This window comes from Dermacentor albipictus, chromosome 3, assembly GCF_038994185.2.
Source record: "Dermacentor albipictus isolate Rhodes 1998 colony chromosome 3, USDA_Dalb.pri_finalv2, whole genome shotgun sequence".
NCBI lineage: Eukaryota > Metazoa > Arthropoda > Arachnida > Ixodida > Ixodidae > Dermacentor > Dermacentor albipictus.
The window spans coordinates 86583606-86599724 of NC_091823.1; the positions used below are offsets into that span (position 1 = coordinate 86583606).

Sequence of the window (16119 nt, forward strand, 5' to 3'; positions counted from 1 at the left end):
CAACCTCAAGTAATTTGTTATTATTAGTTTATTTTCTTTTTTTTGCAACTGCTACAGGTTTCACTGTAGTTATCCTACAATGAATTTCAGTGCAGTGAGGTGTTTATTGAGGTAGCTAGTTCCCAAGCGAAAAAAAAATTATTAAAGTGTAAATGCTATGCTTTTTGAAAGAACTAACAAAATCATTTAGTTTATTTTCCTGTTGTCTGTGACACCAGCAGCTCCATCTCGCTCGTATATGCTCTATAGAGTTCACAGGGTCAAGACACTCTCAGCGTTTCTTGCCATTTTGCCATACCAGGTGCTTCACTGGCCGTGAAATAAACAAAAAAAGTTAATTGAGCAAAAGCAAACCTACTGCCCAGATGAAGCTGTTGAATGCGTTAAATAAATCGACAGGAAAACATAGACTACAAGCGCAGCCTACAGAGATTCGAGGACGTGCGTCAGACAACAAGCCCTAGGATTTATTTATGAGGAGAAAATCGACATCTGTAAGGCGGGAAGACGGGCCTCGGGGCGAGCTGCATTTGTCAAAGTCGGAGGAAGAAGTAAAATGTCACGGAAACCTCTCTCTCCCTACTGCATGCGAGACTCTGGAAGCGGTAAGAAAAAAAAAATTCCACGAAGCGAAGTCGTTCTTCTAAACTTCGGGAACGAGACCCGTGAAAGTCGCGCCGTAGAATTTCGGCGGCATCGTCGAGCTTGCTTACAGGTTGAAAACAGAAGAGAATACTGAAGGCGTCAGCCAGGATTGCTAGGATAGCAGACGTTGCCTCCGAGAACAAACACGCCCGAACAAGAAGGCAGAACGCGAAGATGAAAACTATCGGCGAACAGCCCGAAGGTCACAAAGAAGACGCAAGCGAGAGCAACCAGGAGAAACTTTTGACGCCAGGAGGGGTCGATTCCGCTCGCTGGCTCACATAGAACAAGAAAGCTCCAATAAAGAAAGGAACGGGATGAAGAAATTGTACACAAAAAGGGGGGGGGGGGGGGAGCAAATGCACGGGGCAAGCGCATACCGAGGAAAGGTATAGGCTCCGCTGCAGGTTGCATTAAACAAGCCTCGCCGGGTCCTGTGCTGCCGCTCGAGCGAACACATATTCCCGAAATCTTTCGCACTCGTTTCTTGTACGTACGCTCCTTATATATACGTGCTGTGGCCCGCACGAACGCGCGTGTCAGGGTCTCTATGGTTAAGCTTTCTTTGTTCCTCGCATGGCTTTCATCTGTAAATATCTGTTTCACCGCTTTCTCTGAAACTGGATATTCACGTCTCTCGCTGTATGCCTGCCCACCCCCCTCCCCCCGGTTCCATCCCCCTCCCCCCTCTCATTGCCGTCTTTGGTCGGTTGCACGGTGTTATTTGCCGAACCCGCGACTTTTTTCCCTGGTGACGCTCATTTTGTTTTCATTGACTCGTTTACGGGTGTAGCAGGGATAGATTCTTTTGGTGTGTGTCTCTTTTCTTCTTCTTGAGGGTCTTTCAGTTTCTTTCTTTCTTTCTTTCTTCCTTCCCTGTTATCGTTATTTTTTTTCTTTGTTTGCTCAACCGCGAAGAAGCAGCCGTACTTCCGTGTTTACTTCTTCTTCGGAACTTCTCGCCGATTCATAGTTTTCATGCGAACGTGTTTGCTTTTGCAGATTGAGAAGATATCAAGCGCGCAGAAGACCACCATACGGAGTAACAAAAAAAAGAAAGAAATAAGACGCATATGTAATGGCAGAAAGTACAAATTTCTTGACCGCCAAATGTTGAATAAAGGAACAATAAAGCTACTCGCGCATTATACATGATATTCCTTCTGTAGCGGAGAAAATGCCTATCTATACAGCACGACGCAAAACGCCGTGTGACCTGACAAAGAAAGGATAGAGAAAAAGAAAATCGCGTTCCCTCTAGTTTTGCTTTTCTTTCGCCTCTCTTCGTCTCTTCGCATTGCGTCGCTGCAGTTTACATGCATTGCACCAGCGTATCTCTCGCGTGCTTGACTCCAGAAACTATGGGGGCCAGAGGGCGAAGAAGGGCAATGCTTTTGTGTCCTTCGCTCTCTCATTTATTTATATTTTTTTTGCTTTTCTGATGCCTAGCTCAACAGAGTGTTTGAAGTCGTTCGACTGGCTGCAATCACAGAGGGTACGCGACGCAGAGAGCTTATCTCCAACGAGCGTGAAGTTCGCAATGCGCGTGCGTGGCATTCACTTTGCTATAGTGCGCTGCGGTAAAAAGAAACAAAGAAGATTAAAAGAAATAGTAGCTCCTCGACTCACGTAATTTCCCTTTTCTTCTTTTCTTTTTATATACGCCTTCATGCTGTCTTGTTCTGCATAGTCTGATGCTGAATTTTGCCACTGTCGAGGCAAGAAAGGACGCTAACGTTGTTTTTACCAGCTCTTCTTAGTAGCACGGGCCACTGCCTTCGTAACACGCTTTTTCTTTGTTTATTCCCTAATCGACATTACTTTTTTGTGCGTGCACAAATAAAACTCTCCTGACCTAGGCTTACTACAGTAGCTCTGTATTATTCTGCGTTGTACGAGAACTGTACTGAATCGCATGAACCCTCGCAAACAAAGCATTCATGACAGACCCGAATCTCAGTATGCCTTGCTCGCTACCTTCCTCACTCGTTTATTTTTTTACATTTTTACATGCGTATCACTGCTTATATATTTCATTCTAGTATGTACAGCACGCAATACAATGGGGGTTTTCCCGACATGGGGCTGCGCGCATGTCGGGGGCTCCGCACTCCCTGCCTTATCTAATCATCGCAGTAATGCCCGCGGCAAGAAAATGTTCTCCCGCTGGTCGTCAAAGCTCGCCCGCAGCCAGGTCAGCTCGGAAGCGTACGCTTTCTCCTTGCTTTACCTCGAACGCTGTTATTCGGGCCGTTTCCTCCTCCTCGTTCTCACTCTGTCTTCGGCGCCCAACTCGCTCTCGCCAGACGACTCTTATCGACGAGGCACCAAACGGTTAGAGAGAAAAAACGAAACAACAACCTCTTCTCTCGCTCATCGTCGCGCATCCGAGCCTTGCTAATGGCCGCTCATTTGAAAACGCGTTGTGGGAGCAAGGGGATGTTATGGTGCGCGGTACAGAAGCAGAAGGAAAAGGGGGCGGAGGGGGGTGGAGTTCGCCGTTTTGTTTGTTTCACTGGTGCTCGCCTTCTCTGAGACGAGCGCTCTGTTCCCCGTCATTGTTTTCTTCTCCTCCTCCAGATGAGGTCGCAAACATTCGCGTCTTTCGCTCCGTCCTGCGTTCCAAATGCCGCGTGGGCTGGCGAGCATTCTGCGCCCTGAATGGCGCTCGCGCACGCAGAAAAACGCGTTTTCCCGCCGTGCGTTTCTCGCGTCGACGGGCTCATATCGCTGCGCTTCAGCTGTCGTTAGCGGCTACGGCGCTTTAAGAACGGCAGCAGCAGCAGCAGCAGTCGTTTTGTGTTTCCAGCGCACGTGCGCGCGTTTGTATCAGTTTGGGGAGGAGGGCATGCCGTTGGAAACGCAGTTTTTGCGCCGGAGCTCCGGCAGATTTCGCTTTCATTGAAGTCCGCGTGAATAGGGGAGCCGTCAGCGGCTTATACTCGCGTACGGGTGTGCACACCCTTCGGCGACAATGTGACCTCGACGACCTGTCAAGTGGATGAAAGCGTAATCTACGATGCCTGAAATAATGCTTTTTTTTTTTTTGCAGTTGCGCACAAAACATTGATTTGAATTCAAAGGGCACGACGTGGTGTCTGCTGAAGTTATGGCGTGGAACGGCCCGCATATTGTAACCTTCTCCGGCGACAACGTCAGGCGGTAATTCCTGTTCAACCGCGGAGGCAGTTGTCATATATACTGGCAAGGAGTTGCCGCTTTTTAATTTTCGTGCGTCACTACATATCCACATCACAAAGGCATGGAGACACCTATTCACTGTTATTCACCCCATGCTTAAAAAAAAAAAAAAACAAGAGCATTGGATACGCCGCATTGTGAACGGTGACGTTAAAGGTTAACTTATAATATCGAATCTCGCCGACATGTAAGGTTTGTAGTTGACGTTGTCGTGCAAGATATGCGTGTAGTGATGGAGTTGCTTAAGGTTGTACGCTGCAAGTATTTGAGCATAAGCGTTAAGTACGGGCCCTAACGAAACCAGGATAGCCAATCGTTAAGGGTACTTAAGGCATACTAAAAATAGGCTGTTCATCAACAGCGGCGATTCTACAGAACGAACTGCGTATGTGATATATTAGTGCGAATAATTTACCGCTGCATAGCAATATGCAAATACTAACACGCTAGAAGTAGATATAGATATAAAAGAAAAAATTGTGCTGGAAACTTGAGGCAGTCCAAGGGTTTCTTTTCTATTGCTAGGAATCCCTGAAATCGAAACATATATATATATATATATATATATATATATATATATATATATATATATATATATATATATATATATATATTAAAGTGGGCCACACTGTACAAGTGAGAGTTTTGAATGATGTGCAGTTCATGCGGCAGCGCTGGTGGGTCTGTTCCTTTTTGTCGGAATTGAGGAATACAGGGGGGATAAGGCACATAATAATGTGCCACACTGCTGCATTCCTGGATTGGCCACACCACTCAGGTAGTGCAATAAACTAACTCCGAAGCCTGCACGTTTGACGTTTCAAGAATTCTGACAAAGATGCAATGCGTATTGTGAGCCATAATAACGCCTCCTAGATAGCGTGAGGCCGGAATACCATTTAACTATACTTTGTTCATTTAAGGACTTTAATACGTTTCCGAGTAACAGTTGTGGAATAGGCACTTTCATGTGAGTATTAGCGAAAATTCTTGGGGACGTCATGCTACCTTGCCCGACTGCCATAGAATCTAATGCGGATGCTCCTGAGTGGGCCGCTGGGATTTTTACGTCGCCGCTTTCGTCAAGCCAGGCTTCGGTATACGGGGTACCTGGAACACATTGTGCTTATTTTTCTTGTCAAACTGGGATCCTGTTCTTACTGCGCACTGTTTACTTAGGAATGATTCATCCATTATGTATACAATGACGCACGTGGTAGGCTGCCTGGCTGACCAATGCAGAAAGCTCATTTTGTACACGCGCTCATAAGCACCTTATAGGGGCCCGGGGATCCAAAAATAGCAGCTCTTATTATTGCCAGCCGTGACCTGCATTCTCTCTAGCCCAGTCATTCGTACTTCCTGCTCACATTGTTTCTCGGCAACGTCAAAGGGGGGCACCTTTCATCTCTCTGATCTCCAGTTTCGTCCCTGAAGGCCTATTAGGTCGAGAGGTCAAGACGGCAGGAAGCATAAACGCGTGTATTGCGTTCATTCTGCCGGGGCCGACGCACCACGCCGTCGGCAAATGCATCGCTGCTGGGCGACGTACCAGCGCTCAGCGGTTGCCTCTCCGGTGGTGAGGTGGGAGGCGGGTACTAAGGCGGCTCATTGGCTAATGGGGCTTCCTTCGGTGGACCCAATGCAATCTTCGCCGGGCGAGCTATTAACTCGACGATTCTTCTGTTTTGCCTCTCAAACGGCAGCATATCCACGTCGTTTCATCAGTCATCACCTTCGGTGCCATTCAATCGGTATTTTCGCTGCTTAGGTTCCTAACAGGTAGCCTGTTAACCATACCTTTAGCTCCCAGAAACCCATGGACGACGATACCGTCACAATTGGATCTCCCTACTGACTGAGCATTTCGTCCGTGGTTCTGTAGCACATGATACCGTGAAATGGTTTAGTTTAGTTTGGGGGGAAAAATTTCACCCACGAATACGATGTTCCCTAATGCTAAATTTGAGCGCAGCCCTATATGTATTTTCATTTCGCGTTATATTGACTGGCGTGGACAATCTGTCTTGTGCGGCACGTTGCAAATGGAGCGAAGTGTGGCGCAACTGCCTCCATATTCGGCAGATCGCGAGGGAAGCGCGCGGATGACGCCTGAGCGCGATTCACAGCAGCCGCCGTAGACAGATCTCCGCTCATGCGGTTCTTTGTTTCCATGTGTTGTATCGGTCGACGCACTTGCCGCGTGCCATCGATGAAAAGATGACGGTGCGCTACTCTGGCACCACGTCGTAGCGGTTGTCGCCGCAGAGTCGGTCTGGCACGCAACGACGTTTTCCTTCTCACGCTTTCGCTGTACCGCTCTCCTCTGCTTTCAGCCTCATGGCGCCGCTTAACCCTCCTCCTCCTCCGGTTTCCTCCTCGCGCTCTCTTCGCTATTGCCGTCTTTCAACCCCCGCGCATTTCGCGCTCGCTTTGTCATCCTTCGCGAGAGAAAACGTGTTTTTCCGTGTTCTCCTCTGATTATTTTGCCATTTTTTCATTAACCTAATCAATGTTCGCAAGCGATTGTGACCGTGAAAGCTGCTTTAAAGGGCCCCTGAAATGGTTCGGACAAATTTTGTAGGCGCATAGGGTACAGCTTAAGTAGAACATTCGCACCACAATTTAAGTGAAGCGTTACGTATTAATGGAGTTACAAGCGATTAGAAGTTACCCTCCTCCCTAGCCATGCCTTTCCTCCTCAACTCGCTCGCCGAGCGAGCGGCGCAAAGCTCCGCCTTCACTGGTCCTGCGTCACGATGCGACGTCACATCGTCCACTTCCGGTTGTTAGAGCACGCCTCCTCCCGCGCGAGACCTCTCCGCTGGCCGCTTGGCCGTCGACCGAGAGCCATCGAAGCAGCGTGCGTTGCGAGCATTCTGTCGTAGCGCCGAAGGTGGCCGGTAGTCCGGTAACCACAGGCAAGCTGGTCATTTCGGCAAATGACTGGAGGCATAAACTCAAGCTGATGAAGGAACTTCAGAGTAGACGTACGTGAGCAGCCTGATCGGTCTGCACGGTCCAGACACTTGTTGGCGCAGCGCTTAACCAGTCAAACGAAGCGCTAATATTGCTCTAACCAAGTGTAAAACATTTTAAACATTTATAAGAACAACGTGTTGATGATTACACTCCTGCGAAAAATACACACCAGCAGCAAAGAAGAATGCACTTCGTTGCTGCTACTGTGTATGGTTGAGCTCTGTGCCACCAGGTGGCTGCACCGTGCAGACAATTCACATTTACCTTTCTGCTCATCTCATGGCTCATCCCGGCACAGTCAAGCGGCCAGACCCTGTCCCCTTGCGCTTGTGTTTGCCCTAATACCGGACTTGCGAAACGCTATTGCGTTAGTAATCTTCCGCTGTAAAGTGACGGCCACAAACGCGCAAATCCTGGCGCCTATCGGATAGCCGTAGTCCGATACGCAGCAGGCAGTTCGCTCGTATGCTGCCTTGCAGAGGGACACGATTTCGCAACTTCACATCTTTCCAGTCGCTACGTCTGCAGCCCACAACGCAACAAGGGTGATTCATCGTGCTCACGAAAAGACTGATCGACACTGACGGCAGAGCTCTCGTCAAAGACTGTGCACGTTGTAACACAAGCAGACGACACTTGCTGTGTGCCGGAAGTGCTCAAGTGTACTAAAAAACTATTCTTGTGTATTCTCTATAAGTTATTTTCTTTTTACAAAAACAAAGTAACTAACATTCCAATTATTACGAGCATCATTTGTTCACCATAAAGTTGGAAAAATTATCGACCACGCGCCCTGGTCAGCCAATCAGATAGCTCGCCCATGTGACGTCATATGGGTTATTTGCATCATATGGGTAGGGGCGGCTTAAAATTCCGCCGAGCAGTGCGCTGCGATCGACAGCGATGTGCATTTTTAAAACCTTATAATAAATTACATGCTTTACGCAGAGCACTTAGATGTGTCAATTAATGATCAGAAGGACCTACTCTAACGACTCAGTACGTTTGTAGAAAATCGCCAAAATCGTTTCAGGGTCCCTTTAAAAGCTGCAGAATGTTGTCGTATTGGCATTGTGCTTTAATGCGCATCATTCAATAGTGTAGGCCTGCGGTGGCAGGGGCTGGCACCGAAGACTTTATTCTTTGCAGAAAGATGTGCTGGTTGTTCGAATTCGGTTAGCAGACCTATGATGTTATTCTTCTCAAAGCAGCTCATTATGTGATTTTACCGCGAACAATGACAATGTTAGTGCTAAGTCGACATTAAGGAAATTACCTAAAAATTACTGTAATATATGCTAGGTCGCTGTTCCTCTATCTTTAGGAGCGGATACTACTTGACCTTTCTTTCTTTATCTTAGATGGCCTATATATGTTTACAGAATCACATTCCTCACTCGCACGCCTTCTTAGGGGAACCGCGCACAGTGAAATAAGGGTGGAAGATCGAACAGCACACGGCAGTATGTGCCGTTGTCGTGGCAAAACGGCAAGAGGCGTACCATCGGTAATGCTTGTTCACAACCTTCCAAACAGGTCATTAGCTCCTCTGAACAACCTGCGTTCTTCCGTGGCATGACCCGCTTCGACGGTGCACTGCGGCCTTCAAACACCTTGTACTGTCTATCGAACGCAAAGCAGTCGATACAATGATTTATGGCATCGCACGAGAAAGTCGGGAGCCCGTCACGAAGAACTTGTTCATCGCTACGCCCCCAGCGTTTGCTGGTGAAAGAAGTACAGTGTATACTTTTCTGATTGTTTGTCGATCGGTAGCACCTAGCGGTACGTGACTGATCCTTCATGCCATGAACAAGATCATGTGTGAGGATAGCTAGGAGTAGGCAGAAGTGACCCAGTTTTTTTTATTCTTTTCTTTTTACCTCTTCGAGCGGAAATCTTTGGCTACTTTTGGTTGCTGCAGAATGCCCGTTGACCACTGATGCTTGTGTTCTGGAGCGACCTGTACAAACGTCTTAATCTCAGTGCTCTGATCGATAATGAACAATTTTGCAGTTTAGTACGTCGTAATTTCTGGCAGGCATGCGATGCGGGAAGTAAAGAACACGTGTACGGCAGCCCTCTGTGATTCTGTACTTTCAGCTGATCATTCTCGGTTCTATGATGGCGACAAGTTAAACGTACTCACTCACGCACAGTCACACAGTAACGCATGCATAAAAACGATCCCATGCCGAACGAATGAGTGAACTAAGAAACTGTCTCACGCACTAAAGCGAACCGCTTTTGTGCTGTTCTGTCTGTTTCACACACTCATTCTTGTGTGCTGATAGCTCCTAATTTACATAATTTATGAGTGTGAAGATAGAACCTTCCGGCATTAAGAAATAGTTAAAAAACAACTTCGTGCCAAGTTCCACTCAGGATAATGTGAAACAGAAATTGCCAGTATTAATAGGTCTTGAAGCCTGTTTCAAGTATACATACAGCAACGGCAGTGTCTTTTAAGCCTCATTTGTTTTCTATACAGTGCCGTCGAGTTACGGCGAGTGAAATGGTCGGTTCTCTACTATCATATTATTCTGCCGCTCTCTCTGCCTACAAGTTGTGGAGTGCTAACACGGAAACCTCGAATGCCCACGTGCCCAGTGGCAACACTAGAACATTTGCGGCAGATCCAACAACAGCTCTTTGAATTAAATGCGTGCTGTCTCCGTTTATCCGCGGGCTTTGTACGCGGCCAAGCAGCGTTGTGAAATTGCCCTCACGTGCTTTCTCCGTGCCTCTGAACCACAGAGATTCAACTATGCATGAGTACTCGCGATTCGGCACTGCTTGTTATGCACTGTTCTTTGCGCTCAGCGCAGTTTTCGCACTTTCCAGTCGCCAAGCACGCGACCGTTATTATGCTATAGCTGAGCCGCTGTGCGTCCGCTTTAGCTAACCTATAGAACCAACAAGAGCGGCCGTCAGGGAAGTTGGGAAGGCGAACCACGCGCACGCGATAATAGGCGTCCTTTGACGCAAATGAAGCCGGAAAGAAAGAAAGGAAAAAGAAAACGAAAGCTGCACAAATCTACGCGCCGCGCAATTTCAGCGCCGCACTTAGCCACTGCGCGTGCCTGGTTTTGAATCCGACGACAAAAGAGAGGATTAGTATTCGCTGGAGGCCGCAAAATTGCCGCGTGACTGGCCGCTTGAAGCAGCACTTTGCGTGCATCGCGCGGGCTTCTTTCACGCTCCGAAAAACACTTTTATGTAGCACGTATTCAGCAACCGAAAGCTGTGTCGGGAGTTTTACAGCGAAGCTGTCTGGGGCTAGCCGATTCGTCCGTTGCCTGTATTGCCTGTAATTCGTCTGTTGCCTGTATGCCGAAAACTCCTTCGGCGCAACTCCATGCGCCTGCGCGAAAAAATAAAGAGAAAGGGAGGCGCATGATTGGCTGTAACAGCCAGTGTTGACGTTGTTGCTCTCTGTTGCAGCCAAGCGCATGCGCAGAAGTTTCTCTCCGGCTCCTAAACTGGTAGGCCACGCGTCATATGTACTCCTTAGGAGCAGGCAGCTTTCGATCAGCAATGCCACGGGCAGAACTGGGAACGAGCTCGTCTACGCCGTGCTGATGCTGCAGCCCGGGCACAAGAACAGGCTCGTGCAGCAGAGCGCAAGCAGCAACTCCGTACCGAGGATCCGGCAGCCTACTGAGTCGTCGTTTAATGAGCCATCGGTATTACCCCAGTGATAAACAACGCGGTCGCACGTTTCATCTTCGCTGGTTAACCATCGGCACGGAGTGCTTGGGTGGTGATTTTTTCATCTTGCTCTTCAACTTTCTCATTGACACATTTAACATGATTATAATATCTGAGAAGGTTAATAATTAATTAAGACTAATTATGTAATTTGACGGAATGCAAAAAATAAACTGAATATCTCCTAACAACGGCAAACATTACTTTGGCTCTGTCCAGGTACGTGCCATTTGCATATCTTTAAATCATGGTGCACGGTAGTTGTGACACCCTGTATATAGTTAGTGGGACATTGAAAGTACATACATACACGATGAGCGGGCGAGAAGTAGAAACAAGCTTGAGTGAGACAACATTTCTTTGTCGTTCGCCTGACTACCTTTCTTTCATATTCTTTCTTAGGTTCTGGTTCATAGCGGGTCCCTGCGCTTACATTAGTTACACGGCTGAAAGGTTCCCTGCCACCACTGTACATAGGAGACGATAGCGAGCCGCTTCTCAAAAGTTCTAGCCTGTTTATACGTACAGTAGCGCGCAATATGAGCTGCAACACGATGCCCGCGGTCGAAGGGGCACTAAGGCTGCATAGAGGCGACCACATACAAAAAGAAAATAATAATAATAAACACCGGCGAAGTAAACAACGTGTCAATAACAGGTATATAATAATACACATTTTTTTGTATCGGCGTTAGCGTGCGCTCATGGCACCCATTTGACCCCGGGGTCCATGTTGCAGTTCACAATGAACGCGTCTGTCCATTGACGTATTGACGTCGTTACGAGAGTGTTTCTTTACAACCCATTAAAATTCCAAAAATTTAGCAGCTATGAAATTTTCGGTTTTCGGATATATATATATATATATATATATATATATATATATATATATATATATATATATATATATATATATATATATATGCAGTATCCTAAGGTAGAGATTTCATGGTGATGCCTTTGAAGACGTCCAAGAGTGGCTAGACCAGTTCGAGCGCATCGCCCAGTATAACCACAGGACCAGCTCGGCGGACAAGCTCTTGAGTGTCTATTTCTATTTGAAGGACAATGCTCGTACGTGGTACGTAAACCGGGAGAGGAGCTTTGCCACGTGGGACGACTTCCGCGCACAGCGGCTGGATCTCTTTACAAGCATCGACAGGAGGGAAAATGCGCAGAGTCTCCTTGAAATCCGCATTGAAAAACCCAATGAGAGCGTTGATATGTTCTCAGAAGACATGGCCCTTCTTTTCAGTAGGGCAGACCCCGACACGCCAGAGGAAAGAAAGCCGCGGTATCTCTTGCGGGGAGTGAAAGAGCAACTGTTTGCCGGCCTTGTGAGAAATCCATTGAAAACAGTAGCGGAGTTCACAAAAGAGGCTACAGCCATTGAACGCACCTTATAGCAACGATACCGCCAGCATGACCTGAGTAAGTCGGCGGCGAAGACTTCCGTACTGGGTGCGAGTAACGACAGGCCTCTGCGCGAAGTGGCCCAAGAGGTTGTGCGAGAAGAGCTTCGGCAGCTCGGATTTGTTGTTGCGCCTACGGAACCGGCGCCAGCGTTATGTTTTGTAGCTGATGTGGTCCGGGAAGAAGTCCGGCGAGCTTTTTCATCGCCAGAGTGTGGTAACGTGCCACGGCGCCTTACCTTTGCGGAGGCTGTTCGCCGTCCAATCAACGCATCTTCGACGCCGTTGACACCCACAACTAGGACATCACCTACGCTACAAAGTGAGTCTACATCGTCACCCCGTCGATTCTACTGACCCCTCCCCTCCACCAGTGTAACGACGCGGGATCGACGAGAATACGGAGGAGTCCCACTAAGTAATACACTTTATCAGTCGTTCAAGAAAATCAACGCCTTCTTCGTCTCCACGCTTAGCCTAAGAAACCGCGCTACTTCAATCTCGTCCCCACTGGCACATAACCGCGGCAATATTGTTGTCCCAAATATAGTTGTGTCAGTATATATATATATATATATATATATATATATATATATATATATATATATATATATATATATACATGTCTCTGCTGGGTTAGGCGAACGGAGAGGCTGGGAGGCTAGCCTCGTCAAGCTCCCCTTTCCATCAGACGCAGGCAAGCCTTGAACCATAGCGGCGTCATGCGCCAGCCGGACAGCCCAGAAGTGGTCTTCTGGGCATTCGCTGAGCAGTATAGCCTCCCACTGCTCAGTGGTTTTTATTTTATTATTGTGGTTTATGCTGTGTGATATTGTTTGGAGTTAATGGACATGCCCATATAATGCAATGGAGGTCTGCACGTGGTCCTTTGCATGTCTTACAGTGTTATGAGTATGCTTCTGGGTGTATTCGGTGCCTGAGTAGTAACGTAGAGGCGGTGCTTGTTTGTAGAAGTCGATATAGTTTCCTGGTGTTTGTTCAACGATTTGTCTGCAGGAGGGTATGTGTAGAGAGATTACGGTAGTATTCGAGGATTTCGCCGTAAGTAGTCATTTCTTCGTATCGGGAAGCAGTTATTTCTTGACCTGCTTCCGGTTCTGGGGACCGGAGTTCTGTATGGGCCTCTTCGGCGATTTGTTGTCCAGAGAGAGGTGGGCGACGCAAGTGACTCTTCCGGTTGATACTTGCTCTGGCAGCGTCGTGCGTAGCGTTGTTCCCAATTGCCCCTACATGGCCTGGCGTCCAGATGAGTCTAACAGTTTTTCTGCGGGTAGGACGTGTCCCTACGAGAACTCGGTATGCTTGAAGTGATATAAGACACTTGGTGTAATTAATTACGGCTGCTTTAGAGTCGGTGACGATGCATGATGCAGTGCTTGATGCATATGATAAAGGTATTGCAGCCTCTTCCCTTTCTCCTGGGTGGTTGGTATGGATGCGAGTAGTTCTTGCGATATCCATTTTCGTTCCCGCAACAACTGCCAGAGTCATGTCCAGTTGTGACGGATGCTTTGCAGCATGAACGTAAGCCGCATGTTCAGCGTCTTTGAGCTCTTGCTTTCCGTCCCTTCGTGGGAGGCATAGGCCCGGCCATCATAAAGTGCTGGTTCTACAATAAAAGTTTATTCCGACTCCTCCTCCTTGCTTTCCGTCGCTCTGCGTTATGGTTTGAGTGCATGTTCTTGGGGGCGGGTGGAGAGGGGGAGATTATGAAGGTGTTCCTAATGTCCGGTGGAATATGTCTCTTTTCTTTCATTCGCGTCTGGTATTGTCTCGCCAGTTTGTTTAGTATTGTCCGTCCTGTCTTCACGTGTGTTAGGCGTTCGTACTGTGATATTCTGTGTGCTTCTATAGTTTCGTCCAGTGTATTGTGTAATTCTAGGGCTAATAGCCTTGCGCTTGCTGTACTTGGATGAAGGTGTAATGCTAGCCTCCTGATTAACTCAGATGCTAGAGCGACACTCCCAGAAAGGTGTTGGTACCGGGTTTGAATCCCGGAACAGAAAGAATTGTTTCTCAACTGCGAAGGTTTTTTCTTTACTCGTTTTCTCAGAAACCCGTATGAGTTTCCTTTGTAGCACTGTGCAACATTCGGGTGGGTGACAATTTTCCCTTTTATTATTAGTAGGACATATTGCTTAAATCTGTGTGGCGTATGTGTGAGTGCGAAACACTTCGAAACATCCACTAGAAGTACGCTCAGTAAAAGCCATCACCTTCAAATAAGTACGCCGCACTGACACTTCGTCCAGCGGACAGCATTTTCAAGAGCCTGAAAGTCACCTCTCGGCCTCTGTTGTAAGACCTCACGAATGTCCAAAACCTTGCATTTTTAAACTAAAGTTTATTAATCAGGGACAAAAGAAATGCATGGCGTCACCGAATCCACGTGTCGCAACTGTGTTATGGTAAATGTATCAGACAAAAGGAATCACTTGAGTAGTTGTTATGCACCGTTTGCACCTGCTTATTCAAAGAGACCATGGTCTGGAAGAAAGGAGATCGTTATTTTCAATGGCCAGCTACTTTGGACAAGAATCAAATGTCTTACGGTTAACGAAGGAGTCAAACATTATTAGCTTACTTTGACTGTACGAAGTTGGGCATGGCAAGCAAAACTAAATGTTAAATATTTCAATACTTTCCGTAGACGATAATGAACGGAAATTGATTGCTAATCGAAATATTGGCCCTAAAAATATTCGAATGCAGTTCTTTTGACAAGATATGTTATTATGTACAGATATGAACCCCTATAGTTCTTTTTAAAAGGGACATCTGATTAGCTCTCGAGCACTGACTCTAGCGATTCCAGTCCGCCATTTTAGTACCGCATAGGTTAAAGAAATTTTAAGTTATGACCCATTCAGTTCTCGTTACTTGTTCAATTGAAAAGGGGACCCCAATGTACATTCAAATTATACACAATGTCACACTCTAGGCTCTAATTGGCATGCACATTACATTTCACTCCCGTCCGATTGCCCTCCCCGTAAGTGGCTGGATGTGTACTTCCAGAAAGACGTGAGATATACAGTAAAATTGCCCAGTTTAATCTGCCGTATGGGACCCAAAGTAGACTAAGATCAGCCAACAGTTCTTTTTTAGCTTTATCTTCAGACCTTGTGGAGCATTCGAGAAAGCAGTCGCCACACCATTTGTCATAATTTCGCAGAGCTAAAAGTACATCGAAGTGCGCGTTCTTTAGTAATAGAACTTTTTTTTCTCCGCCGCTTTTAGAAGATCACCAAACTTCACATTTATTTACAACCGTTCCGAACACGAGATGGATTAAGCGTTCTTTTGTGAGGTCACGTGGAAAAGCTATCTCGTCCTCGAGGTGCAGCAACATCAACAACTGTCAGTACTTAGACTGGCATCCCGAACTAGGAGAACATAATTATCTGGTGTCACTTTGCAGCACATAAAAACCAAGGACCAAGAGAACAGACGGTGACAGACGCATAGCGTTGTACGTATAGTGCTACACATGTGTGTCCTTTATTTCTCGTCGTTTTTAGTGCCCTATATCCGACCACGTTATGGTAGTATCAGCTCTCTCAAATGGCTACGCCTGTAAGAGGCCAGCTTGCGGAGGTGTGCGGTCCCGCCGCACCTAGCGGTCTGATTATTTGGTCTCAGGTTCTGTCGCTGTCATTAAATTTCCTTTCCTTGACAGCGTGTATACGTGCCCATCGCAAAGAGCTCGGCCGGAAAATACACACCAGCAAAACACATCATCAGTATAGCTTTTTGAACCTGTCTTGATGCGGCTGTGTACAAAGTGTTTGCTATGGAACCTTCAAACACGACATCCCTTGGACGATCAGGAGGGAGAGGAGAAGGGTTGCTTGCATCGGGCTAATCTATCCTTGCGAAGGTCTCTGGCATTGCTTTCACACAAGTTCCACTGATAAGGTGTCGTATAGACTATGAAGTTCAAGATAATGCACGCAGGAAATACGCCATTCATTCCACCTCTCCCTGTTAGCCCGCCCACACGGCCATTCACGCTCCACGGGGTTCTGTGTCGCGGGGAAGTTTGACGCTCCCTCCGAAATGTCAACTGAACATGCTGTATAAATTTTAAGAATTATACTTTCTAGCTTTTTTAACTGAACAACTAGAAATATAAAGCGAAGTTATG

The 16119-nt window shown here is 47.0% G+C and overlaps 1 protein-coding gene across 5 annotated transcripts in view; it reads left to right on the plus strand.

Annotated features, from left to right (window-relative positions):
• Nucleotides 1-16119, plus strand: part of LOC135898837 (alpha-2C adrenergic receptor-like) — a 696056-nt gene that overhangs the window by 162653 nt on the left and 517284 nt on the right. Inside the window, exon 3 of one of the 5 annotated variants that reach the window (XR_010563418.2) lies at nt 1648-1920. The exons of the other annotated variants lie outside the window; for them this stretch is intronic. The gene's annotated coding sequence lies outside the window, so the exon portion shown is untranslated. Of the gene's footprint in view, nt 1-1647; nt 1921-16119 lie in introns of those variants that run through there. 5 annotated transcript variants of the gene reach the window in all.